We start from the raw sequence: 26640 nt of genomic DNA, 5'->3' as shown, positions 1-26640 counted from the left end.
TTCAAAATATGTGGTATACAATATTGAATGTCGGTGTGGGGAAATGTTTGTTGGAAAGACAGAATACATTCTGAAAGAACGCATGGCAATACATAGATCCAGTATTAGACAGGAATTAGATACAGGTAAGACTAATCAACCTGTAACAAAGCACTTTCTAGATAATAAACATCCAGTCTCAAGTCTGAGATGTTGCCCTATAGATCAGATACCTAAGCTAAAGAGTGGTGAGAACAGGAGAAAGTTATTGTTACGTAGAGAAGCATAATGGATAGTGGAATTGGACACGGTAGGCCCGAAAGGTTTAAATACTTACCTATCTTTTACTAGTTTTCTATAATGTGGTTCAGTTTATGAAAAGATTGGATATTTCTTGTGAAAAGTATATGTAAAGATAAAAATTTGAGTGTTGTTACTATATATTGAGGTTGCCCACCTGGGAATTACCCGAATACAGTTTTTTCCAAAGAATATGGCAATGGAGCTGGCAAAGGTTGATATTACCTTGCTGTCCAGTAGATGGCGGTATACTCCAGGAATATTTTCAATATAAAACTAGTTCCCCGCTTGCTTTTCCCCAGTAAAACTCCATGTAAATTGTTACCAATGCACAAGAGGATTCTGGGTAAGATATGCAAATTAGATATGCAAAATCTCAGATTTTTTGCTTCAAATACTGTTTTAACACAGCAGTTCCTTAATAGAGTGATTGCAGCAATACAGAAACCACTGCTAGACAGCTTGTTTCGTTCTTTTTAGAACTTGTCAATAGCAGATAGATTTCTGGTTGCTGCTTCGGTAAAGTTCATTTCAGGAATAAATCAAAATTCATTAAAATTATGGTGGGGATAAAAATCTGAGATTAAAATCCTCCATGTTTTAAAAGTAAATCAATATAAACATTTTGCATAGAAAATTATCACATCCATTCAAGTTCCCCGCTTGCTTTGCCCCAGTAAAACTCCATGTAAATTGTTACCAATGCACAAGAGGATTTTGGGTAAGATATGCAAATTAGATATGCAAAATCTCAGATTTTTACTTCAAATACTGTTTTAACACAGCAATTCCTTAATAGGGTGATTGCAACAATACAGAAACCACTGCTAGACAGCTTGTTTCGTTCTTTTTAGAACTTGTAAATAGCAGATAGATTTCTGGTTGCTGCTTCGGTAAAGTTCATTTCAGGAATAAATCAAAATTCATTAAAATTATGGTGGGGATAAAAATCTGAGATTAAAATCCTCCAAGTTTTAAAAGTAAATCAATACAAACATTTTGCATAGGAAATTAGCACATCCAGGCAAGTTCCCTGCTTGCTTTTCCCCAGTAAAACTCCATGTACATTGTTACCAATGCACAAGAGGATTCTGGGTAAAATATGCAAATTAGATATGCAAAATGTTAGATTTTTTGCTTCAAATACTGTTTTAACACAAAATTATTGTGGAGATAAAAATCTGAGATTAAAATTAAAACCATAGCAGTGGTTTCTGTATTGCTGCAATCACCCTATTAAGGGATCGCTGTGTTAAAACAGTATTTGAAGCAAAAAATCTGAGATTTTCATATCTAATTTGCATATCTTACCCAGATATACAGTATCTCACAAAAGTGAGTACACCCCTCACATTTTTGTAAATATTTTATTATATCTTTTCATATGACAACACTGAAGAAATGACACTTTGCTACAATGTAAAGTAGTGAGTGTACAGCCTGTATAACAGTGTAAATTTGCTGTACCCTCAAAATAACTCAACACACAGCCATTAATGTCTAAACTGTTGGCAACAAAAGTGAGTACACCCCTAAGTGGAAATGTCCAAATTGGGCCCAATAAGCCATTTCCTCTCCTAGTGTCATGTGACTCATTAGTGTTACATGGTCTCAGGTGTGAATGGGGAGCAAGTGTGTTAAATTTGGTGTTACCGCTCACACTCTTTTCATACTGGTCACTGGAAGTTCAACAGAGCACCTCATGGCAAAGAACTCTCAGAGGATCTGAAAAAAAGAATTGCTGCTCTACATAAAGATGGCCTAAGCTATAAGAAGATTGCCAAGACCCTGAAACAGAGCTGCAGCACGGTGGGCAAGACCATACAGCGGTTTCACAGGACAGGTTCCACTCAGAACAGGCCTCGCCATGGTCAACCAAAGAAGTTGAGTTCACATGCTCAGCGTCATATGCAGAGGTTGTCTTTGGGAAATAGACATATGAGTGCTGCCAGCATTGCTGCAGAGGTTGAAGGAGTGGGGGGTCAGCCTGTCAGTGCTCAGACCATACACTGCACACTGATTGGTCTGTATGGCTGTCATCCCAGAAGGAAGCCTCTTCTAAAGATGATGCATAAGAAATCCCGCAAACAGTTTGCTGAAGACAAGCAGACTAAGGACATGGATTACTGGAACCATGTCCTATGGTCTGATGAGACTAAGATAAACTTATTTGGTTCAGATGGTGTCAAGCATGTGTGGCGGCAACCAGGTGAGGAGTACAAAGACAAATGTGTCTTGCCTACAGTCAAGCATGGTGGTGGGAGTGTCATGGTCTGGGCCTGCATGAGTGCTGCCGGCATTGGGGTGCAACAGTTTATTGAGTGAACCATGAATGCCGAAATGTACTGTGACATACTGAAGCAGAGCATGATCCCCTCCCTTTGGAGACTGGGCCACAGGGCAATATTCCAACATGATAAAGACCCCAAACACACCTCCAAGAGGACCACTGCCTTTATAAAGAAGCTGAGGGTAAAATGAATGGACTGGCCAAGCATGTCTCCAGACCTAAATCCTATTGAGCATCTATGGGGGATCCTCAAACAAAAGGTGGGGAACTAACATCCACCAGCTCCGTGATGTCATCATGGAGGAGTGGAAGAGGACTCCAGTGGCAACCTGTGAAGCTCTGGTGGACTCCATTCCCATGAGAGTTAAGGCAGTAGTGGAAAATAATGGTGGCCACACAAAATATTGACATTTTGGGCCCATTTTGGACATTTCCACTTAGGGGTGTACTCACTTTTGTTGCCAATGGTTTAGACATTAATTGCTGTGTGTTTAGTTATTTTGAGGGGACAGCAAATTTGCACAATTATACAGGCTGTACACTCACTACTTTATACTGTAGCAAAGTGTCATTTCTTCAGTGTTGTCACATGAAAAGATATAATGCAATATTTATAAAAATGTGAGGGGTGTACTCACTTTTGTGAGATACTGTATATATATATATATATATATATATATATATATATATATATATATAGGTATGAATATATATTTGTGCAAAAAAAATCAGATATATGCAGCAATATGTATTTATGAATACAAAGAACATATTCCGTTATGTTAAGAACATTGGAATATGAAATATTCATATTTTAATTCCGTGTTAGCCCAATTGTTTGTTTTTTTTTTCCCACTTTTTTATCCATTGACTTCTATGGGGGAATACATAAACCAATAAATGCAATATTGGATGTTCAGATTTTTGTGCTAGTCGGGTTACCGCTTGCGCAAAATACTTTTTTTTTTCAAAACTTGTAATACCAGGGCAACCCAACTAGCGCTAAAAGCTTAACTCTGCCATTGCAATACATGGATATTCATGCCATAGAAATGATAGAGCAAAGAGAGGAGGCGGCATTGAAATTTATGTTGACAATTCCACAAAGTTCACCCCCTTACAAAAATCTAGCTCTCCTGCCACCTTTGATTTCCTTTCTGGAAAAATTGAAATCCCATGCAGTAAATCAATAATTGTTGCAGGGATCTACCGCCCACCTAGCTCCCCTGTACATTCCCTTTCTGACATAGCACATCTCCTTAGTGAAACCATAGCTCAAAACCCAAAAAGTGAAATTTTGGTTTTTGGAGATTTTAATATTGATTGGCTGAATCTAAAAAATAATAGTTGTCGCTCACTGTTTAAATCTTTGCAGCTAACGCAATTAATCTCCTCCCCAACTCGCATAAACATCAAAAGCCATAATCACACCCTGCTTGACTGGATTCTCTCCACTTCTCCCAACCGAATCCAGGAGGCAGGTGTTCTCCCTAACAATTTCAGTGACCACTGCCTAGTGTACTGCGTGCGCAAAATAAAGGCAACTAAATCCTCTCCCAAGGTTAAAATCACCAGGTCCTTCAAAAAATGTAATCTTCAATCATTTCTAAATGACATTAAGAACCTCCCCTGGCACAGATTAAACCTAATCCCAGATCTAGATTCCGCAGTAGAATTCTTCCAGTCTGAACTCCTACAAGTTTGGAATATGCATGCCCCGCTGCGTAAGGTGAGAGTAAAAGGAGCACACTTAAATTGGATCACAGCTGACCTCATTCAAATGTACCAGTTTCGGGATTCATTGTGGTCAAAGTTCAAGCATACAGGCTCTATGAACGATCACTGTGCATATAGACAATGGCGAAATATATGCACTAAACAAACAAAATTGGCCAAGGCCCAATATTTCTGTGAAAATCTGAACAATAACATATCAAACCCTAGAAAGTTTTGGAAACTCATAAACAACTTACAAAATCCACCAATCCACTCCCAACCCCGCACTGTCAATGTGGACAACCAAACCCTACAACTCCCCTTAGAAGTAGCAAATGCCTTTAATAGTTATTTTGTCGGATGCTCCACCACCCTGATTGACAAACTAATAAATGACTTGCATCCTGAAACTACAAATGTGGATCAGGCCCCACTAAATCAGCAAAGACCCAATATACAGAAGTTCAATATTAGACCTGTACCCATCAATGTAATTAAGAAACACCTTAATAATCTAAAAATCAAAAACCAGTCTGGACCTGATCAAATCCCAGCAATGCTGTTGAAGATCAGTGCGCCGGCAATTGCTAAACCCATCACAACCCTAATTAACGAATCCTTGGTGTCTGGATACATACCCAAACTTTGGAAAACTGCAAGAGTAGTGCCTATCCATACAAGTGGGGAGTTAACCTTGGTTTCTAATTATCGTCCCATATCTTTGCTCCCAGTATTGTCAAAAATTTTAGAAAAATGCGTCCATACGCAACTTTGTGAGTATTACCAACAATTCAACTATCTGACCCCTGATCAATCAGGTTTTCGCCCGAATCACTCCACTACAACTGCCCTCCTAAAAGTTTGCAACGACATCCAAACTGGCATGGAACAAGGAGACCTAACTGGAGCTATTTTCCTTGACTTTGCAAAGGCCTTTGACACAGTAGACCACGATATACTACTGCTCAAACTAAAAAACTCAGGTATTGGTGATCGTCCGCTAACCTGGTTTCGATCATATGTATCGGATCGATCACAATATGTCTCCATTTCTGACAGTGACTCCCTCCTTCTCCGGGTCACGTGTGGTGTTCCCCAAGGATCCATTCTCGGCCCCCTGCTATTCACATTATTTATAAATGATCTGCCTAATGTCTGCAAATCCTCAACTGTACACATGTACGCAGATGACACGATAATCTATGTAAACAATTCCGATCTGCCTCAGCTTGAAGCAGTGCTCCAAGACCAATTCACAGAGGTAGAAAAGTGGATATCATAAAACAAACTCTTCCTAAACACTGACAAAACTGTCACAATGATCTTTAGAACAGGGCCTAAATTACACAAATTACAAAATTCCCATCTACGCATCAAAACAAAATCCAATTGCACATTGACTGCAGTCCACTCTTTCAAATACTTGGGTATGTTGTTAGACCCCAATCTATCTTTTGGCCTCCACATAGAAAAACTTGCATCTAAACTTTATCCAAAACTAGGTGTAAAAGTTTTGGATAAAGTAAAGGAAAAGATTGTACAGCAAATGCTGATGCCTATCATGGATTACGGGGACGTAGTATATGCACCTGCACCGCAAACTCACCTTAATAAACTAAATACGTTATGTAACTCGTTCTGCCGCTTTGTGCTACAGTGTAACTACAGGACCCACCATTGTGACATGCTAAAAGAACTAAACTGGCTGTCGCTGGAATCCAGACGCTTCCTCTATCTTTCTTGCCTTGTGTTTAAGAGCATTTCTGGGAAGCTCCCACCCTACCTGAGCAGAATGCTCTCCCCGGCTATTCCCACCTCCTATAACCTCCGATCCAATACCAGCACATTATTTAGCTTGCCTCAATACAAAAAGAAAGCAGCTCGATCCTCCTTTTCCTACAGAGCACCACAATTATGGAACAACCTCCCGCACACTTTCAAACCTTCCCCAAGCCTAATATCCTTTAAGAGATCCCTCTCTACATATCTCAAAACAGAATGCATCTGTCATGGTTGATTAAATACCTGTTCTATGTTAATTTTTTTTATTTTTTTTTTATTTATTTTTTTCATATATTGTGTATTATTATTGTTTTTTTGTATTTTATTGTACCCTATGTTATCAATGCAATGTCTTGTGGACCCAGGACATACTTGAAAACGAGAGAAATCTCAATGTATCCTTCCTGGTAAAATATTTTATAAATAAATAAATAAAATAAATAACTCTTGCGGTGTTTTCGCTATCAAAATGCAACATTAATTGCTAAAAAATGTATTCTCATTTGTTACAAAGTTTCTGCAAAGTAATGTTTAATGAAATACTCAGTCACAGTACAAATAAGTTGTTGGTGCCCACGAAACAATTGTCAGTAACCGGAGTTATATGGAACAATATTGGGATATCACCATTTATACCAAATCTGTGCACACCATTTATACCAAATCTGTGCACACCATTTATACCAAATCTGTGCACACCATTTATACCAAATCTGTGCACACCATTTATACCAAATCTGTGCACTATTATGTGTAATCAAAGTGTTTTTGACTGGCGTACAGCTTAAGCAATTGTGGGTAAATAATAGAGCTCAGAACAGCAGCCTAATGTTCTAACAAACATAATTGATACATACCATACCTTGCCAGGGTCTAGGTGCATATTCTGACTGGCATTGCTGGAGACCAAAAAGCCCTCGGGTTGAAATAAATGAACATTTGCACAAGTATTCGTCTTGGTCCAGCTGGACTAAGACCAATACTTGTGCAAATGGATTAGGTTAGAATTCAGATCCAGATTCCTCAATATTTGAGCCTGATTAATTATTTAAATGTCTTTTCAACATTAAATATATTTTAGCCTTTTTTTAATTGAAGCGTAAAATTTATGAATTTATATATACTGATCAAAACCTCTCCATCCCTCTCCCCCCCCCCCTCCCTCTATATAGTATATTTATGTATATTGCATAATTAGCTTTTAAAATAACTCTTTCTGATAGAATTACTTTTACAAACAATAATGCTTAACCGAGTAGGGGTGCCCAATTCATGACTGATAACAGGAAGCGTTGGTGTCAGGGGGTGTTCCACAGGGCAGCTACAAAATCATAAAATAAAAAACACTGGGGAATCAGTAGATCAGATCTATAATATATCAATATTAGACATAATGGGCTCAATTACAAGTGGCATGCAATTCAGCGCTTTCACTTGAGCATAAACTTTGCTAAAAGTAAGTCATAGGACTCGTATTACAAGCTGAAAGTAAAAAGTTAGCACAAAAGAAACCCAATGCAATCTAACCAAAAGACATTGCAAACACATTAACTTATTTTCCCCCATAGACTTCTACGGAATCAATCGCACGCTAACCCCACAGGAGTTATTAATATTTCACATTCCAATGTTTTTCACATACATATTCTTTTTCATTATAAATATATATTCCTATGTATTTCTGTATATAGCTAACAAAATAACAAGAGTATTGTTGAGCAATGATTTTTTATTGGACTAATTATTGATTTATAAGTTAATAACTTTTGGCTGTATTCCATCTTTTTTCAAGTCTGAAGCAATAGAGGGGGGAGAGAGTGCAAAAGAGAGGGGGAGAGAGAGCAAAAGAGAGGGAGAGAGAGGGGGGAGAGAGAGAGCAAAAGAGAAGGGGAGATAGATACGGGGGAAAGAGAGAGCAAAGAGAGGGGGAGGAGAGAGAGCAAAAGAGATGGGGAGAGAGAGAGCAAAAGAGAGGGGGAGAGAGAGCGAAAAAGAGAGGGGGAGAGAGAGCACAAAAGAGAGGGGGAGAGAGAGCACAAAAGAGAGGGGGAGAGAGAGCGCAAAAGAGAGGAAGGAGAGAGAGCACAAAAGAGAGGGGGAAAGAGAGAGCACAAAAGAGAGTAGGGAAAGAGAGCACAAAAGAGAGAGGGGAGAGAGAGCGCAAAAGAGAGGAAGGAGAGAGAGCACAAAAGAGAGGGGGAGAGAGAGCACAAAAGAGAGGGGGAAAGAGAGAATGCAAAAGAGAGGGGGAGAGAGAGAGTGCAAAAGAGAGGAGGGAGAGAGAGCAAAAGAGAGGGGGAAGATAAAGCAAAAGAGAGGGGGGAGAGAGGGAGCAAAAGAGAGGGGAAACAGCAAAAGAGATGGGAGAGAGAGCAAAAGAGAGGGGGGAAATAGAAACCAAAAGAGAGGGAGGATAGAGAGAGCAAAAGAGAGGGGGAGAAAGAGAGCAAAAGAGAGAGGGGAGCGAGAGCAAAAGGGAGGGGGGAGAGAAAGCAAAAGAGAGGTGGAGCGAAAGAGAGGGCAAAAGAGAGGGGGAGAGAGAGTGCAAAAAAGAGGGGTGGGACCGCTGTACTGCAAAAAATGGCCCGTGTGAACGGGCTTTAGAACTAGTTAAATATAAAATATGAAAAAATAATAATTGTTTAAAATGATTATACGTACTGTAAAAAAATTACTTAATCCATTAATAAATATATATATTTTTACAGTTTGTTTAATAATTTTACATAAATATTATTAATAATTTTTTAATATTTTATTTTTAATATTCCTTTATGTTCACATCAAAAATTGTTTTTTTTTATTATATATATATATATATATATATAGAGAGAGAGAGAGAGAGAGAGAGAGAGAGAGTACTGTGCAAACATCTTAGGCCACCATTAGATTTGTTGTTTTAGCAATGGTATAATGACCATATATAATTATTTATCAGTCTCTTTATTAGAATACAACCAGAAAATACAGGATATTTTTATGCAGTATTAAAAAACAGAAAAAAATCTGGAAAAAAACAGCTTCTATAGGCTAAAGTGGCAAGTATTTAGTGTGACCTTCCCTTACACTTGAGTAATACCAGGAACCTGGCTCTTGTAAACCTAAATGGAATGAAACCTAATTAATGTAATTGCTAACACTTGTGCTTGTCCTACTATTTAATGTTTAAACAACTGCTGTGAAAAAGGTCTATTACACCAGGTTTGTGCAAGACATGCTTGAGCATTACATACACATGTGATATGAGTTAAATTCATTGGAAGCTTGCTAATAAGGCCAACTTTCAATCACATCCTTCCTTTCAAAATGCCAAAGATCACAGAATTTGACAGACATAAAACATACTTTTGCATCAGCAAGGCCACTCTCAAAGGGAAATCATCAGAAGAGGTCAAGGACAAAAAAGGACTGGAAGAAATCTTTCAAAATCTGATGATAAGTTTCTCAGAGTTTCTTCTTTGAGAAACCAGAAGAAGTCCAGGAAGGACCTGGCTCAGCATCTGGCAGCTTCATCGAGATGCCAAGTATACCCTTCTACAGTCCAAAAAATCTTGATCAGGAAAGAGTAGCAGCCAAGAAACATTTTTTTTAAAGGGAACAGGGTGAAAAGGCTAAGTTATGCTAAATCTCACAAAGATCGGAATGAAGATCAGTGTAAAAGAATATTATGGAGTGACAAATCCAAGTTTGAAATATTTGCGTCCAATCGTCGACAATATGTGAGAAGAAGAGTCAGAGAGAGATGTAAGAATGAGTGCTTGCAGCCTTCAGTAAAACATGGTGGAGGGTCTGTCCTGGTTTGGGGCTGCATTTCTGTCAGTGATGTTGGTGATCATATTTTTCTGCATGATAATGATCCCATGCATACTGCTAATGCAGTGAAATAATATTTGGAGAGCTGATAAAACACTGACAGTCATGGGTTGGCCTCCACAGAGTCAAAACCTGATTTTTTTAGATGCAGTATGGGATCACCTGGACAGAGAAATAGATAAAAGACAACCTAAATCTAAAGAAGAACTCTGGGAAGTGCTGAAAGAAGCCTTGTGCAATATACCAGAAGATTACTTTAGAAAACTTCAGAACAGTCTCCCCAAATGAGTTCAAGATGTTCTTAGTGCCAAGGGAGTTCACACTAAGGGGCCTATTTAATATGGTACGAGCGAACATGATCTGCTGCACATCAATAAATGCTGACGGCATACGCTGTCGGCATTTATCATTGCACCAGCAGTTCTTGTGAACTGCTGGTGCAATGCCGTTCCCTGCAGATTAGCGGCCAAACGGACGATAGCAGGGGGTGTAAATCAACCCGATCATATTTGATTGCGTTGATTTCTGTCCGCCGCCTCACAACAGGCGGACAGGTTAGCTGAGCGCGGCACAGAATCAAATTAAAGTACAGTAGTAGTAGTTTGCAGTCTACTGTACTTTAATTTGATTCTGTGCCGCGCTCAGCTAACACAATGCATGTATATGTATTCCAGTGCCGCAGACTTTACGTGTGACTTGATGCTATGGTCACTGCGGCAACGGTAAACAACTCCGGTGATTGGCCGATTGTCCCCCACGTGAGAGTCCTGTGTAGTTCTGAGTTCCGGGTTCTCTACCCGGCGTTGTGTACCGATGCGGCAGTGAATGGCTACTGAGTCTCTGGTATGCGTCCCTAATCTGGTGAGTTATAAACTGGTGTTTTGATTCTGTTCTTTAGTATCTTTAGACAGTATATGGAGCAACAAATGGCGTTATGAATGATCGATTGGAAACCTTCATTTTACTTATTATGTGATCTGTTCGTATTTCACGTCTGTTTCCATTGCATCACAGTTTCCTTATTGTGCACTTGGGCTGTCACCATTATGTTAGAGCCAGGATGGCTCATCTATACATATTTTACGTACGATAGCACATATTTTTATACGATAGCACTTGTTTGTGTATAATGTGACTCAGTAGTCACCATAGTTACCAATTTGGCGTTTTTTTTGTCTAATTGAGGGGAGGGGTTTGGGTTTACACAGTGTATAAAGTCACTATTGTTTGTTAAACACATTGTCTGAGGAAGTGGATTTTTGTCCTCGAAACGTCACAATTTTGCAGTAAATTATTTCACTAAAAAGACCAGCGAGTGCAAGTTTGTTACACTTTATATATATATATATATATATATATATATATATATATATATATATATATTTATTTAAAATATATTTACAATAAAAAAAAATCCTGTATGTGAATAACATTGAAATGTGAAATATGTACAGTAAATATACTGTAGACACATAAATACATACATATGTACACACACACACACACACACACACACACATATATATATATTTATATATACAAACATACACATAAATAGACATATAGGGGCCTATTTACTATGGTGCGAGCGGACATGGCCGCTGCACATCGATAAATGCCAACAGCATACCCTGACGGCATTTATCAGTGCACCAGCAGTTCTTGTGAACTGCTAGTGCAATGCCGCCTCCTGCAGATTCACGGCAAATCTCTTGCTAGCAGGGCGTGTCAATCAACCCGATCGTATTCGATCGAGTTGATTTCTGTCCGCGGCCCCAGAGCAGGCGGACAAGTTATGGAGCAGTATGCCCCTTATACTGTATATATATATATATACATACAATACAATATAGCCCTTTTCAGTCAAACCCCTTGTCATATACCATATACCTTTTAATCTTTATAACTTTTAAAAATATTTCTGTTGCTCGCAAAACCCCGATATTGCTTGTATGCAGCAAATGCATAGATTCATGTTTCTCTGCGGTTTTCGCTCACACTGCTTTGTTCAGTGCTTGTCTTGAAGGACAAAGGGGGGCTTAATGCCATTGCGGGGGGTTACTGCTGTGAGCTGTGACTTTGAGAAAACCTTGCTCTGAGAATATTATACTTTTTGTTTAGGGAAAAACTGAAAGCTACCTAAAACATTGCTACAAAATATGATATAGATAACACATAGGCACAGCTGCTACTAACTAGTTAAATTGTTAGAACTGTATCAATGGGGGGCAGGGAGTGGTGAATGGTGCGATTGGTTGAAGGGAGAGACAACATCTGAGAGAGAATATACCTGTCACATCTGCAATGTTTCTGAAGCTAAATAACGCATTGTAGTTTAACACTTGATAAGCTGATTACTGATTAACCCTTTAAGGACACAGCTTTCAGTTTGCTCAATTGTTTTATGATGGAAAAATTCCATCATATGTCCTTAAGAGGTTAATATGATTGTAATACGTGCATAATAAACACTGATATTATTGTACTGCATTGTGTGGACTTACAGTTTTGTCAATAACTGAGTAAATAACAGTTTACAATAAATAGGTTTCAAAATGTGTTTATGAGATGTTCTGCAGATCAGTAGATCAGTTTGCAATATATAGCTTTTAAAAAAGATTTTATGAAATGCTCTGCAAATCAGAAAATTAGTTTACAGATAATAGCTTATAAAAGGCTTTTAAGAGATGAACTGGAGATCAGAAGATCAGTAGAAGTAAATAGCTTTAAAAAAGTTATATGAGATACTCTGCAAATCAGTAGATTAGTTTACAGCAAATAGATTTCCAAAGAGTTTTTCTGAGATCCTCTTTAGATTAGTATAAGAAAATAGCTTTTATAAAAAGCCTTATTATAATTATGTTATTGTTCTCCATGTAGATTTTAAAAAGTTCTTTCTGCCACAAGTATCAGGTCAGCGTCTCTGGTTTCTAAATAGTAAGTGAGCCTCTGCTAGGCAGGATCCATACTTTGTTTTTATTTTCATCCTTTCTTGCCCCCGTGTGATCACTGCAATAGCATATTATAGAGATCACAAGGCAAGAAGCCGCGACTATTGGCTCCTTGCCTAATGCCTGCACTGAGAGCCAATCAGCGACATTGCTTCTCTGTTAATAAAATGGACAATGTTGAAACTAAAGCCGGGTAATCCGGTAAATGTTTATTTATGTCATGAAGTACATTGGGAAAAGTATATTAGGGCATAAATACATGCCAAAGAGACGAAAGGGTTAATCACTTACCCAATAACTTTTTTAGAGCTTATAACTGAAACTTTGATAAAACAGCATTGTTTGCCATTACTTAGTGGTTTGTAATGAGCATATACTCTAATGTGGGGCTCAGAGAGTGCACGTCTGATCTTGTACTCACCTTTATACCTTCCTACATCTAAGATGAGGAGGCTGATTTCTTAGTCAGGAAAATCCTTGGGTTGGGCTATGGCAATTTAGAGGCGGAGTCACATCACACCAGAGGCTGATTGGAGGTTTGGCTAGGCAGTCCTTCATGTTTTGCCTCTGTTGCATTTGTTTTTTGCAATATAAAGGGATATGAGACCCACAATTTTTTTGATTGCGATTCAGGCAGATCACACCATTTAAAAAAAAAAAGTTTGCAATTTACTTCTATTATCCAATTTGCTTTGTTTCCATGATATTTTGAGGCCAATCGGAACAGCCAATAGAATGCGAGCTCAATCTGATTGGCTGATTGGATCAGCCAATCGGATTGAACTTGATTCTGATTGGCTGATTCCATCAGCCAATCAGAATATTCCTACCTTAATTCCGATTGGCTGATAGAATCCTATCAGCCAATCGGAATTCGAGGGACGACATCTTGGATGACGTCCCTTAAAGGAACCGTCATTCGTCGGGAGACGCCGGAAGAAGAGGATGGATCCGCGTCGGCTGCTTCAAGATGGACCCGCTCCGCACCGGATGGAAGAAGATCGAAGATGCCGCTTGGATGAAGATGTTTGCCGGTCCGGATGTCCTCTTCTTGCCGGATAGGAGGAAGACTTTGGAGCCTCTTCTGGACCTCTTCAGCACCGGATGCCAGGACGGATCGGTGATACCTGTTGAGGTGAAGACAAGGTAGGAAGATCTTCAGGGGCTTAGTGTTAGGTTTATTTAAGGGGGGTTTGGGTTAGATTAGGGGTATGTGGGTGGTGGGTTGTAATGTTGGGGGGGGTATTGTATGTTTTTTTTTTACAGGCAAAAGAGCTGATTTTCTTGGGGCATGCCCCGCAAAGGGCCCTGTTCAGGGCTGGTAAGGTAAAAGAGCTTTTAACTCTATTAATTTAGAATAGGGTAGGGCATTTTTTTATTTTGGGGGTCTTTGTTATTTTATTAGGGGGCTTAGAGTAGGTGTAATTAGTTTAAAATTGTTGTAATATTTTTCTTATGTTTGTAAATATTTTTTTATTTTTTGTAACTTAGTTCTTTTTTATTTTTTGTACTTTAGTTAGTTTATGTAATTGTAGTTATTTGTAGGAATTGTATTTAATTTATTTATTGATAGTGTAGTGTTAGGTTAATTGTAGGTAATTGTAGGTATTTTATTTAATTAATTTATTGATAGGGTAGTGTTAGGTTTAATTATAACTTAGGTTAGGATTTATTTTACAGGTAATTTTGTTATTATTTTAACTAGGTAACTATTAAATAGTTCTTAACTATTTAATAGCTATTGTACCTGGTTAAAATAATTACAAAGTTGCCTGTAAAATAAATATTAATCCTAAAATAGCTACAATGTAATTATAATTTATATTGTAGCTATATTAGGATTTATTTTACAGGTAAGTATTTATCTTTAAATAGGAATAATTTATTTAATAAGAGTTAATTAATTTCGTTAGATGTAAATTATATTTAAGTTAGGGGGGTGTTAGTGTTAGGGTTAGACTTAGCTTTAGGGGTTAATCCATTTATTATAGTAGCGGTGAGCTCCGGTCGTCAGATTAGGGGTTAATAATTGAAGTTAGGTGTCGGCGATGTTAGGGAGGGCAGATTAGGGGTTAATACTATTTATGATAGGATTAGTGAGGCGGATTAGGGGTTAATAACTTTATTATAGTAGCGCTCAGGTCCGCTCGGCAGATTAGGGGTTAATAAGTGTAGGCAGGTGTCGGCGACGTTGAGGGGGACAGATTAGGGGTTAATAAATATAATATAGGGGTCAGCGGTGTTAGGGGCAGCAGATTAGGGGTACATAAGGATAACGTAGGTGGCGGCGCTTTGCGGTCGTCAGATTAGGGGTTAATTATTGTAAGTAACTGGCGGCGACGTTGAGGGGGGCAGGTTAGGGGTTAATAAATATAATACAGGGGTCGGCGGTGTTAGGGGCAGCAGATTAGGGGTACATAAGTATAACGTAGGTGGCGGTCGGCAGATTAGGGGTTAAAAAAATGTAATCGAGTTGCGGCGATGTGGGGGGACCTCAGTTTAGGGGTACATAGGTAGTTTATGGGTGTTAGTGTACTTTAGGGTACAGTAGTTAAGAGCTTTATGAACCGGTGTTAGCCCAGAAAGCTCTTAACTCCTGCTTTTTTTCTGCGGCTGGAGTTTTGTCGTTAGATGTCTAACGCTCACTTCAGACACGACTCTAAATACCGGAGTTAGGAAGATCCCATTGAAAAGATAGGATACGCAATTGACGTAAGGGGATCTGCGGTATGGAAAAGTCGCGGCTGAAAAGTGAGCGTTAGACCCTATTTTGAGTGACTCCAAATACCGGCGGTAGCCTAAAACCAGCGTTAGGAGCCTCTAACGCTGGTTTTCACGGCTACCGCCAAACTCTAAATCTAGGCCTAAGGCACTTAAACAGAATGTTATGCTAAAGATACTTTCTAGTGCGTCAAAAATCATTGAAGTAAAATCTGGTGTTAATGTCATTTTCAGCACAAGATATTTTTACATTTAATATTTTAAGAATGAAACAATAAATTAGATAAATAGATATTACTAGTATCAAATGAGACAAATACTATTTTACCATCTGGCTTGTATCATCTGTTAATAAATCAGTCATGTTCCATTTATGTTTTAGACTGCTACAGACAATAATATGGATAGCAAATATAGACTTACAGAGGTCTACACATTAATCCTCTGGCATACACCCCAAGTAAATCTTGGGGAATGAGGTTTACATAGGGGGCTTCGCCCCCCTTGAACCCCCCCCCCCAGGCGGAGGCAAAATAGATAGTGAAGATAGGCGATAACAGTGCCCATCTGATTGGTTGTGAGTCCTGTCACCTGAGACACGGACCAATCAGATGTATGGAATCACCGGAAATGACATCAGATTGAAGTTTTCGATGTATTAGAGTTATTGATAGAACAGAGGTAGTTACACATGTTATAGCACACAGCTGGGTGTTCTTTACATAGTGAAGTCAGCCTCATTTAACTCCTTGGTGTCTCTGTATTACAGCCATAGGTTTTATAACTGTGTAATAAAATGTTCAAAATACAAACAGAACAAACACACGATTTACATTTCTTTTGATACCTTAAAATGGTTATTGTTTATGGACTTTCAGATCACCTTAGATATCTAGAACTGGAACTATAGCCTTATCCCTATTCATCTGAAAAGCTAAAACCACAACATTGAACTCTTTTATGTTTATAAAAATAGCTTTAAAAGGATCAATCAATGCTAATTAACCTTAAATGTGACCCACAATTAACCCTAATCATTACTTCTAGTGCAAGACCCATCCAACTGCACCTGGCAACAATAAGACTAAACACTGTCCCAAACTCTAATCAGAAGAGGGGGAGGGGCTTAATACAGGCTTGATAATTAACCAAATTAGGGTAAACTATACACTTTCTACATTTAGATTTATCTCCAAGTAGATATATTGGAAGCCAAACCAAACTATGGCCAAATGAGAGAGAAAAATGTTCTGTTCTTTGGGTGGCAAGGTCACTTGTGCTGGCTTTGTAGCTGTTATATATACAATAATAGTAAGGTGAATTATAGAGGGAATAATAAAGGATGTGGCAGAGGGATGGAGAGAGTAAGTGATAGAATGTGAGAGGAGAGGATCAGAGAGAGAGAGAGAGAGAGAGTGGGGGGAGGAAGGTAATGAGTTAGACAAATTAACTAAGAAAGCAATGTCCTTGTGTAAAGAGTGTGTGAAACAACAAAAATGTATGCAAAATATATTGAAATAAGTTCTAGGATGGAATATAGAGCAGATTAAGAACAATAACTAACTCCAAATCATGGATTGAAGTACTCTGCAAAAGCTTCCTGTCAAACTCACAAGCCTCAGATACCTTATAAAATATAAATTTAATAGAGGGTGCTATACAAAAAACATTACAGTTTCATCTGCAGCATAGGAGAATTAGCAGTTCAAATACAAACTAATTGTGTCACAGTATAACTCCAACTCACTAAAAAGGTCAATTGAGCATCTATATTATCCACAGGCACAGGAACCTGAAATGGCACAAGTATTCAATAAAAACAGGTTACACCCTTATCAGCAGAGGGGATTTTCTCTATGTTTTTTCTGTAGATCTATTTGTATTTATTGGTGAAACACATAGGAGAGCCGTTACTAGCAATTTGTGAACCTTATTATTTGGAGGTCAAAGGATTCCATTAAAGTTTATGTGATTAAGTAGAAACATATAGTGAAGCATTTAGGACCTTGACTTATTCTTACAAATACAATTACAGACTCTTATTTTAATCACGCAAGAGAAACGAGGGGAAAAAGCTTAGTTTAACTAATATACATTCGCAACATGCCATTTTAAAACAAATTGTATCTGACTCAGCTAATAATTTGCAAAAACAATAATCTCATTATCTGAAAATATACTTGGAAAATGAACCTCTAATATCCAATATTCCCAGGTCTCCTCCAGTTTAATGAGGCTCCAATAGTGGTGACCTGTCAGGTAGCTGGTGGAAAAGAGAACATAATGGGGTCATGGAATTCTTACTTTGTAAACAAAGGATAACCCTAGAAAACACATATTTATTAATGCGATGGGATTATTCTGCACATAGGATGGCTATAGATACACACTCTGCACTTTGCTCTCTTTAGTTCAGATGTATTTACTTAAAGGGACACTGAATCCAATTATTTTTCTTTTGTGATTCAGATAGAGCATGCAATTTTAAGCAAATTTATCATTTACTCCTATTATCAAATGTTCTTCATTCTCTTGGCATCTTTATTTGAAAAGCAAGAATGTAAGTTTAGATACCGGCCCATTTTTGGTGAATAACCTGGGTTCTTCTTGCTGATTGGTGGATAAATTCACCCACCAATAAACAAGTGCTGCCCAGGGTTTGAACCAAAATTTGGCTGGCTCCTTAGCTTAGATGCTTTCTTTTTCAAATAAAGATAGCAAGAGAACTAAGAAAATTTGATAATAAGAGTAAATTAGAAAGTGCTTAAAATTGCATGCTCTATCTGAATCACAAAAGAAAAAATTTGGGTTCAGTGTCCCTTTAACTCTACCTTATCTGTTGGACAGAGGTCAGGTAATATTCCTGCCCGCTGTGGCTTGAGATTTTCCTAAGGTCCTGACAGAAGTTGATTTTATGGTTGTATGCACAGAGTTGGCTGAAATGTCTGAGAATGAGATAGCAACAAGCAGAGAACGTGAGGATAAGATGATGTTGTAATGTTGCCCCCCTCTATTATTTGTACCAAGGTAGCTGTGAAGAGTTGGTTGGTAAGTTATTTCTTAAGTATATAAAAACCGTTTGCAGCTTTTTACAGGCACTAAATGGCAGCATATTTTATCAAATGTATGAAGCAACATAACATACTTATTAAATGTTCTGTGCTTCCACCTCAAAGTGTGTGGTTTCCTGTGCATATGTTTTGTGTTAGAGGGTATATGTGGATGTATGTGTTGTGTGTGCATGTAGGAGCCTTTGTGTGTGCATGTAGGAGCCTTTGTATGTGCATGTAGGAGCCTTTGTGTGTGCATGTAGGAGCCTTTGTGTGTGCATGTAGGAGCCTTTGTGTGTGCATGTAGGAGCCTTTGTGTGTGCATGTAGGAGCCTTTGTGTGTACATGTAGGAGCCTCTGTGTGTGCATGTAGGAGCCTTTGTGTGTGCATGTAGGAGCCTTTGTGTGTGCATGTAGGAGCCTTTGTGTGTGCATGTAGGAGCCTTTGTGTTTGCATGTAGGAGCCTTTGTGTGTGCATGTAGGAGCCTTTGTGTGTGCATGTAGGAGGAGCCCTTGTGTGTGCATGTAGGAGCCTTTGTGTGTGCATGTAGGAGCCTTTGTGTGTGCATGTAGGAGGAGCCCTTGTGTGTGCATGTAGGAGCCTTTGTGTGTGCATGTAGGAGCCTTTGTGTGTGCATGTAGGAGCCTTTGTGTGTGCATGTTGGAGCCTTTGTGTGTGCATGTAGGAGCCTTTGTGTGTGCATGCAGGAGCCTTTGTGTGTGCATGCAGGAGCCTTTGTGTGTGCATGCAGGAGCCTTTGTGTGTGCATGTAGGAGCCTTTGTGTGTGCATGCAGGAGCCTTTGTGTGTGCATGGTGGAGCCTTTGTGTGTGCATGTAGGAGCCCTTGTGTGTGCATGTAGGAGCCTTTGTGTGTGCATGTAGGAGCCTTTGTGTGTGCATGTAGGAGCCTTTATGTGTGCATGTTGGAGCCTTTGTGTGTGCTTGTAGGAGCCTTTGTGTGTGCATGCAGGAGCCTTTGTGTGTACATGGTGGAGCCTTTGTGTGTGCATGTAGGAGCCCTTGTGTGTGCATGTAGGAGCCTTTGTGTGTGCATGTAGGAGCCTTTGTGTGTGCATGTTGGAGCCTTTGTGCATGTAGGAGCCTTTGTGTGTGCATGGTGGAGCCTTTGTGTGTGCATGTAGGAGCCCTTGTGTGTGCATGTAGGAGCCCTTGTGTGTGCATGTAGGAGCCTTTGTGTGTGCATGTAGGAGCCTTTGTGTGTGCATGTTGGAGCCTTTGTGCATGTAGGAGCCTTTGTGTCTGCACATGTGAATGTCTGTGAGTTCATGTTTACGTGTAGATGTTGGGAAATCGGAACTCTGTTCATGCATGTGAGTTCCTCTTGTTGCTTGTCTGTGTATTATGGTTCTTGACTTTGTATTTGTGTGTGCACACATGATGCCTGCTTGAAGTTATGTGTCTTTGTCTCTGAATGCCTGTTTGCATGTATGTGGTGCTTGGTTTTTGTGCATGTTCCTATATGCACAAAACACACACATCCTATGTGCATGTGCTTGTGGGTATCTGACGTTTGTATATGCATTATGTGTGTGCATGTGAATGTCAATAGGTGTGTATTGTGTGTGTGTGTGTGTGTGCATGCATGTGAATGTCAATAGGTGTGTGTTGTGTGTTTGTGTGTGTGCATGTGAATGTCAATAGGTGTGTGTTGTGTGTGTGTGCATGTGAATGTCAATAAGTGTGTGTTGTGTGTGTGTATGTGTGCATGTGAATGTCAATAGGTGTGTGTTGTGTATGTGTGCATGTGAATGTCAATAGGTGTGTGTTGTGTGTGTGTGTGCATGTGAATGTCAATAGGTGTGTGTTGTGTGTGTGTGTGCATGTGAATGTCAATAGGTGTGTGTTGTGTATGTGTGCATGTGAATGTCAATAGGTGTGTGTTGTGTGTGTGTGTGCATGTGAATGTCAATAGGTGTGTGTTGTGTGTGTGTGTGCATGTGAATGTCAATAGGTGTGTGTTGTGTGTGTGTGTGCATGTGAATGTCAATAGGTGTGTGTGTGTGTATGTGTGTATGCGAATGTCAATAGGTGTGTGTTGTGTGTGTGTGCATGTGACTGTCAATAGGTGTGTGTTGTGTGTGTGTGTGCATGTGAATGTCAATAGGTGTGTGTTGTGTGTGTGTGCATGTGAATGTCAATAGGTGTGTGTTGTGTATGTGTGCATGTGAATGTCAATAGGTGTGTGTTGTGTGTGTGTGTGTGCATGTGAATGTCAATAGGTGTGTGTTGTGTGTGTGTGCATGTGAATGTCAATAAGTGTGTGTTGTGTGTGTGTGTGTATGTGTGCATGTGAATGTCAATAGGTGTGTGTGTGTATGTGTGCATGTGAATGTCAATAGGTGTGTGTTGTGTATGTGTGCATGTGAATGTCAATAGGTGTGTGTGTGTGTGTGCATGTGAATGTCAATAGGTGTGTGTTGTGCATGTGAATGTCAATAGGTGTGTGCTGTGTGTGTGTGCGCATGTGAATGTCAATAAGTGTGTGTTGTGTGTGCATGTGAATGTCAATAGGTGTGTGTTGTGTGTGCATGTGAATGTCAATAGGTGTGTGTTGTGTGTGTGTGCATGTGAATGTAAATAGGTGTGTGTTGTGTGTGTGCATGTGAATGTCAATAAGTGTGTGTTGTGTGTGTGTGCATGTGAATGTCAATAGGTGTGTGTTGTGCATGTGAATGTGAATGTCAATAAGTGTGTGTTGCGTGTGTGTGCATGTGAATGTCAATAGGTGTGTGTTGTGCATGTGAATGTCAATAGGTGTGTGCTGTGTGTGTGCGCATGTGAATGTCAATAAGTGTGTGTTGTGCATGTGAATGTCAATAGGTGTGTGTTGTGCATGTGAATGTCAATAGGTGTGTGTTGTGTGTGTGTGCATGTGAATGTCAATAGGTGTGTGTTGTGTGTGTGCATGTGAATGTCAATAAGTGTGTGTTGTGTGTGTGTGCATGTGAATGTCAATAGGTGTGTGTTGTGTGTGTGCATGTGAATGTCAATAGGTGTGTGTTGTGCATGTGAATGTCAATAGGTGTGTGTTGTGTGTGTGTGCGCATGTGAATGTCAATAAGTGTGTGTTGTGTGTGTGTGTGTGCATGTGAATGTCAATAGGTGTGTGTTGTGTGTGCATGTGAATGTCAATAGGTGTGTGTTGTGTGTGTGTGCATGTGAATGTCAATAGGTGTGTGTTGTGTGTGTGTGCATGTGAATGTCAATAGGTGTGTGTTGTGTGTGTGCTGTGTGTTTGTGCATGTGAATGTCAATAGGTGTGTGTTGTGTGTGTGCATGTGAATGTAAATAGGTGTGTGTTGTGCATGTGAATGTCAATAGGTGTGTGCTGTGTGTGTGTGCGCATGTGAATGTCAATAAGTGTGTGTTGTGTGTGTGTGTGTGCATGTGAATGTCAATAGGTGTGTGTGCATGTGAATGTCAATAGGTGTGTGTTGTGTGTGTGTGCATGTGAATGTCAATAGGTGTGTGTTGTGTGTGTGTGCATGTGAATGTCAATAGGTGTGTGTTGTGTGTTTGTGTGTGTGCATGTGAATGTCAATAGGTGTGTGTTGTGTGTGTGTGCATGTGAATGTCAATAAGTGTGTGTTGTGTGTGTGTGTATGTGTGCATGTGAATGTCAATAGGTGTGTGTTGTGTATGTGTGCATGTGAATGTCAATAGGTGTGTGTTGTGTGTGTGTGTGCATGTGAATGTCAATAGGTGTGTTGTTGTGTGTGTGTGTGCATGTGAATGTCAATAGGTGTGTGTTGTGTATGTGTGCATGTGAATGTCAATAGGTGTGTGTTGTGTGTGTGTGTGTGTGTGCATGCATGTGAATGTCAATAGGTGTGTGTTGTGTGTTTGTGTGTGTGCATGTGAATGTCAATAGGTGTGTGTTGTGTGTGTGTGCATGTGAATGTCAATAAGTGTGTGTTGTGTGTGTGTGTGTATGTGTGCATGTGAATGTCAATAGGTGTGTGTTGTGTATGTGTGCATGTGAATGTCAATAGGTGTGTGTTGTGTGTGTGTGTGCATGTGAATGTCAATAGGTGTGTGTTGTGTGTGTGTGTGTGCATGTGAATGTCAATAGGTGTGTGTTGTGTATGTGTGCATGTGAATGTCAATAGGTGTGTGTTGAGTGTGTGTGTGTGCATGTGAATGTCAATAGGTGTGTGTTGTGTGTGTGTGTGTGTGTGCATGCATGTGAATGTCAATAGGTGTGTGTTGTGTGTTTGTGTGTGTGTGCATGTGAATGTCAATAGGTGTGTGTTGTGTGTGTGTGCATGTGAATGTCAATAAGTGTGTGTTGTGTGTGTGTGTGTATGTGTGCATGTGAATGTCAATAGGTGTGTGTTGTGTATGTGTGCATGTGAATGTCAATAGGTGTGTGTTGTGTGTGTGTGTGCATGTGAATGTCAATAGGTGTGTGTTGTGTGTGTGTGTGCATGTGAATGTCAATAGGTGTGTGTTGTGTGTGTGTGTGCATGTGAATGTCAATAGGTGTGTGTGTGTGTATGTGTGTATGCGAATGTCAATAGGTGTGTGTTGTGTGTGTGTGCATGTGAATGTCAATAGGTGTGTGTTGTGTGTGTGTGCATGTGAATGTCAATAGGTGTGTGTTGTGTGTGTGTGCATGTGAATGTCAATAGGTGTGTGTTGTGTATGTGTGCATGTGAATGTCAATAGGTGTGTGTTGTGTGTGTGTGTGTGCATGTGAATGTCAATAGGTGTGTGTTGTGTGTGTGTGCATGTGAATGTCAATAAGTGTGTGTTGTGTGTGTGTGTGTATGTGTGCATGTGAATGTCAATAGGTGTGTGTGTGTATGTGTGCATGTGAATGTCAATAGGTGTGTGTTGTGTATGTGTGCATGTGAATGTCAATAGGTGTGTGTGTGTGTGTGCATGTGAATGTCAATAGGTGTGTGTTGTGCATGTGAATGTCAATAGGTGTGTGCTGTGTGTGTGTGCGCATGTGAATGTCAATAAGTGTGTGTTGTGTGTGCATGTGAATGTCAATAGGTGTGTTGTGTGTGCATGTGAATGTCAATAGGTGTGTGTTGTGTGTGTGTGCATGTGAATGTAAATAGGTGTGTGTTGTGTGTGTGCATGTGAATGTCAATAAGTGTGTGTTGTGTGTGTGTGCATGTGAATGTCAATAGGTGTGTGTTGTGCATGTGAATGTGAATGTCAATAAGTGTGTGTTGCGTGTGTGTGCATGTGAATGTCAATAGTCTTGTGTTGTGCATGTGAATGTCAATAGGTGTGTGTTGTGTGTGTGTGTGCATGTGAATGTCAATAGGTGTGTGTGTGTGTATGTGTGTATGCGAATGTCAATAGGTGTGTGTTGTGTGTGTGTGCATGTGACTGTCAATAGGTGTGTGTTGTGTGTGTGTGCATGTGAATGTCAATAGGTGTGTGTTGTGTGTGTGTGCATGTGAATGTCAATAGGTGTGTGTTGTGTATGTGTGCATGTGAATGTCAATAGGTGTGTGTTGTGTGTGTGTGCATGTGAATGTCAATAAGTGTGTGTTGTGTGTGTGTGTGTATGTGTGCATGTGAATGTCAATAGGTGTGTGTGTGTATGTGTGCATGTGAATGTCAATAGGTGTGTGTTGTGTATGTGTGCATGTGAATGTCAATAGGTGTGTGTGTGTGTGTGCATGTGAATGTCAATAGGTGTGTGTTGTGCATGTGAATGTCAATAGGTGTGTGCTGTGTGTGTGTGCGCATGTGAATGTCAATAAGTGTGTGTTGTGTGTGTGTGCATGTGAATGTCAATAGGTGTGTTGTGTGTGCATGTGAATGTCAATAGGTGTGTGTTGTGTGTGTGTGCATGTGAATGTAAATAGGTGTGTGTTGTGTGTGTGCATGTGAATGTCAATAAGTGTGTGTTGTGTGTGTGTGCATGTGAATGACAATAGGTGTGTGTTGTGCATGTGAATGTGAATGTCAATAAGTGTGTGTTGCGTGTGTGTGCATGTGAATGTCAATAGTCTTGTGTTGTGCATGTGAATGTCAATAGGTGTGTGCTGTGTGTGTGCGCATGTGAATGTCAATAAGTGTGTGTTGTGCATGTGAATGTCAATAGGTGTGTGTTGTGCATGTGAATGTCAATAGGTGTGTGTTGTGTATGTGTGCATGTGAATGTCAATAGGTGTGTGTTGTGTGTGTGTGCATGTGAATGTCAATAGGTGTGTGTTGTGTGTGTGCATGTGAATGTCAATAAGTGTGTGTTGTGTGTGTGTGCATGTGAATGTCAATAGGTGTGTGTTGTGTGTGTGCATGTGAATGTCAATAGGTGTGTGTTGTGCATGTGAATGTCAATAGGTGTGTGCTGTGTGTGTGTGCGCATGTGAATGTCAATAGGTGTGTGCTGTGTGTGTGTGTGCATGTGAATGTCAATAGGTGTGTGTTGTGTGTGCATGTGAATGTCAATAGGTGTGTGTTGTGTGTGTGTGCATGTGAATGTCAATAGGTGTGTGTTGTGTGTGTGTGCATGTGAATGTCAATAGGTGTGTGTTGTGTGTGTGCTGTGTGTTTGTGCATGTGAATGTCAATAGGTGTGTGTTGTGTGTGTGCATGTGAATGTCAATAGGTGTGTGTTGTGCATGTGAATGTCAATAGGTGTGTGCTGTGTGTGTGTGCGCATGTGAATGTCAATAAGTGTGTGTTGTGTGTGTGTGTGTGCATGTGAATGTCAATAGGTGTGTGTGCATGTGAATGTCAATAGGTGTGTGTTGTGTGTGTGTGCATGTGAATGTCAATAGGTGTGTGTTGTGTGTGTGTGCATGTGAATGTCAATAGGTGTGTGTTGTGTGTGTGTGCATGTGAATGTCAATAGGTGTGTGTTGTGTGTGTGTGCATGTGAATGTCAATAGGTGTGTGTTGTGCATGTGAATGTCAATAGGTGTGTGTTGTGTGTGTGTGTGCGCATGTGAATGTCAATAAGTGTGTGTTGTGTGTGTGTGTGTGTGCATGTGAATGTCAATAGGTGTGTGTGTGTATGTGTGTATGTGAATGTCAATAGGTGTGTGTTGTGTGTGTGTGCATGTGAATGTCAATAGGTGTGTGTGTGTGTGTGCATGTGAATGTCAATAGGTGTGTGTGTGTATGTGTGCATGTGAATGTCAATAGGTGTGTGTGTGTATGTGTGCATGTAAATGTCAATAGGTGTGTGTTGTGTGTGTGCATGTGAATGTCAATAGGTGTGTTTTGTGTGTGTGTGTGTGCATGTGAATGTCAATAGGTGTGTGTTGTGTGTGCATGTGAATGTCAATAGGTGTGTGTTGTGTTTGTGTGCATGTGAATGTCAATAGGTGTGTGTTGTGTGCGTGTGTGTATGTGTGCATGTGAATGTCAATAGGTGTGTGTTGTGTGTCTGCATGTGAATGTCAATAGGTGTGTGTTGTGTGTGTGTGCATGTGAATGTCAATAGGTGTGTGTTGAGCATGTGAATGTCAATAGGTGTGTGCTGTGTGTGTGTGTGTGTATGTGTGCATGTGAATGTCAATAGGTGTGTGTTGTGTGTGTGTGCAAGTGAATATCAATAGGTGTGTGTTGTGTGTGTGTGTGCATGTGAATGTCAATAGGTGTGTGTGTTGTGCATGTGAATGTCAATAGGTGTGTGCTGTGTGTGTGTGCATGTGAATGTCAATAGGTGTGTGTTGTGTGTGTGTGCATGTGAATGTCAATATGTGTGTGTTGTGTGTGTGTGTGTATGTGTGCATGTGAATGTCAATAGGTGTGTGTTGTGTGTGTGTGCATGTGAATGTCAATAGGTGTGTGTTGTGTGTGTGTGTGCATGTGAATGTCAATAGGTGTGTGGTGTGTGTGTGTATGTGTGCATGTGAATGTCAATAGGTGTGTGTTGTGTGTGTGTGCATGTGAGTGTCAATAGGTGTGTGTTGTGTGTGTGTGTGCATGTGAATGTCAATAGGTGTGTGTTGTGCATGTGAATGTCAATAGGTGTGTGCTGTGTGTGTGTGCGCATGTGAAATGTCAATAAGTGTGTGTTGTGTGTGTGTGTGTGTGT

This window comes from Bombina bombina, chromosome 4 (assembly GCF_027579735.1).
Source record: "Bombina bombina isolate aBomBom1 chromosome 4, aBomBom1.pri, whole genome shotgun sequence".
Lineage (NCBI taxonomy): Eukaryota > Metazoa > Chordata > Amphibia > Anura > Bombinatoridae > Bombina > Bombina bombina.
The sequence above is the reverse complement of the archived record's forward strand: the minus strand, read 5'-3'. Positions refer to the sequence as shown.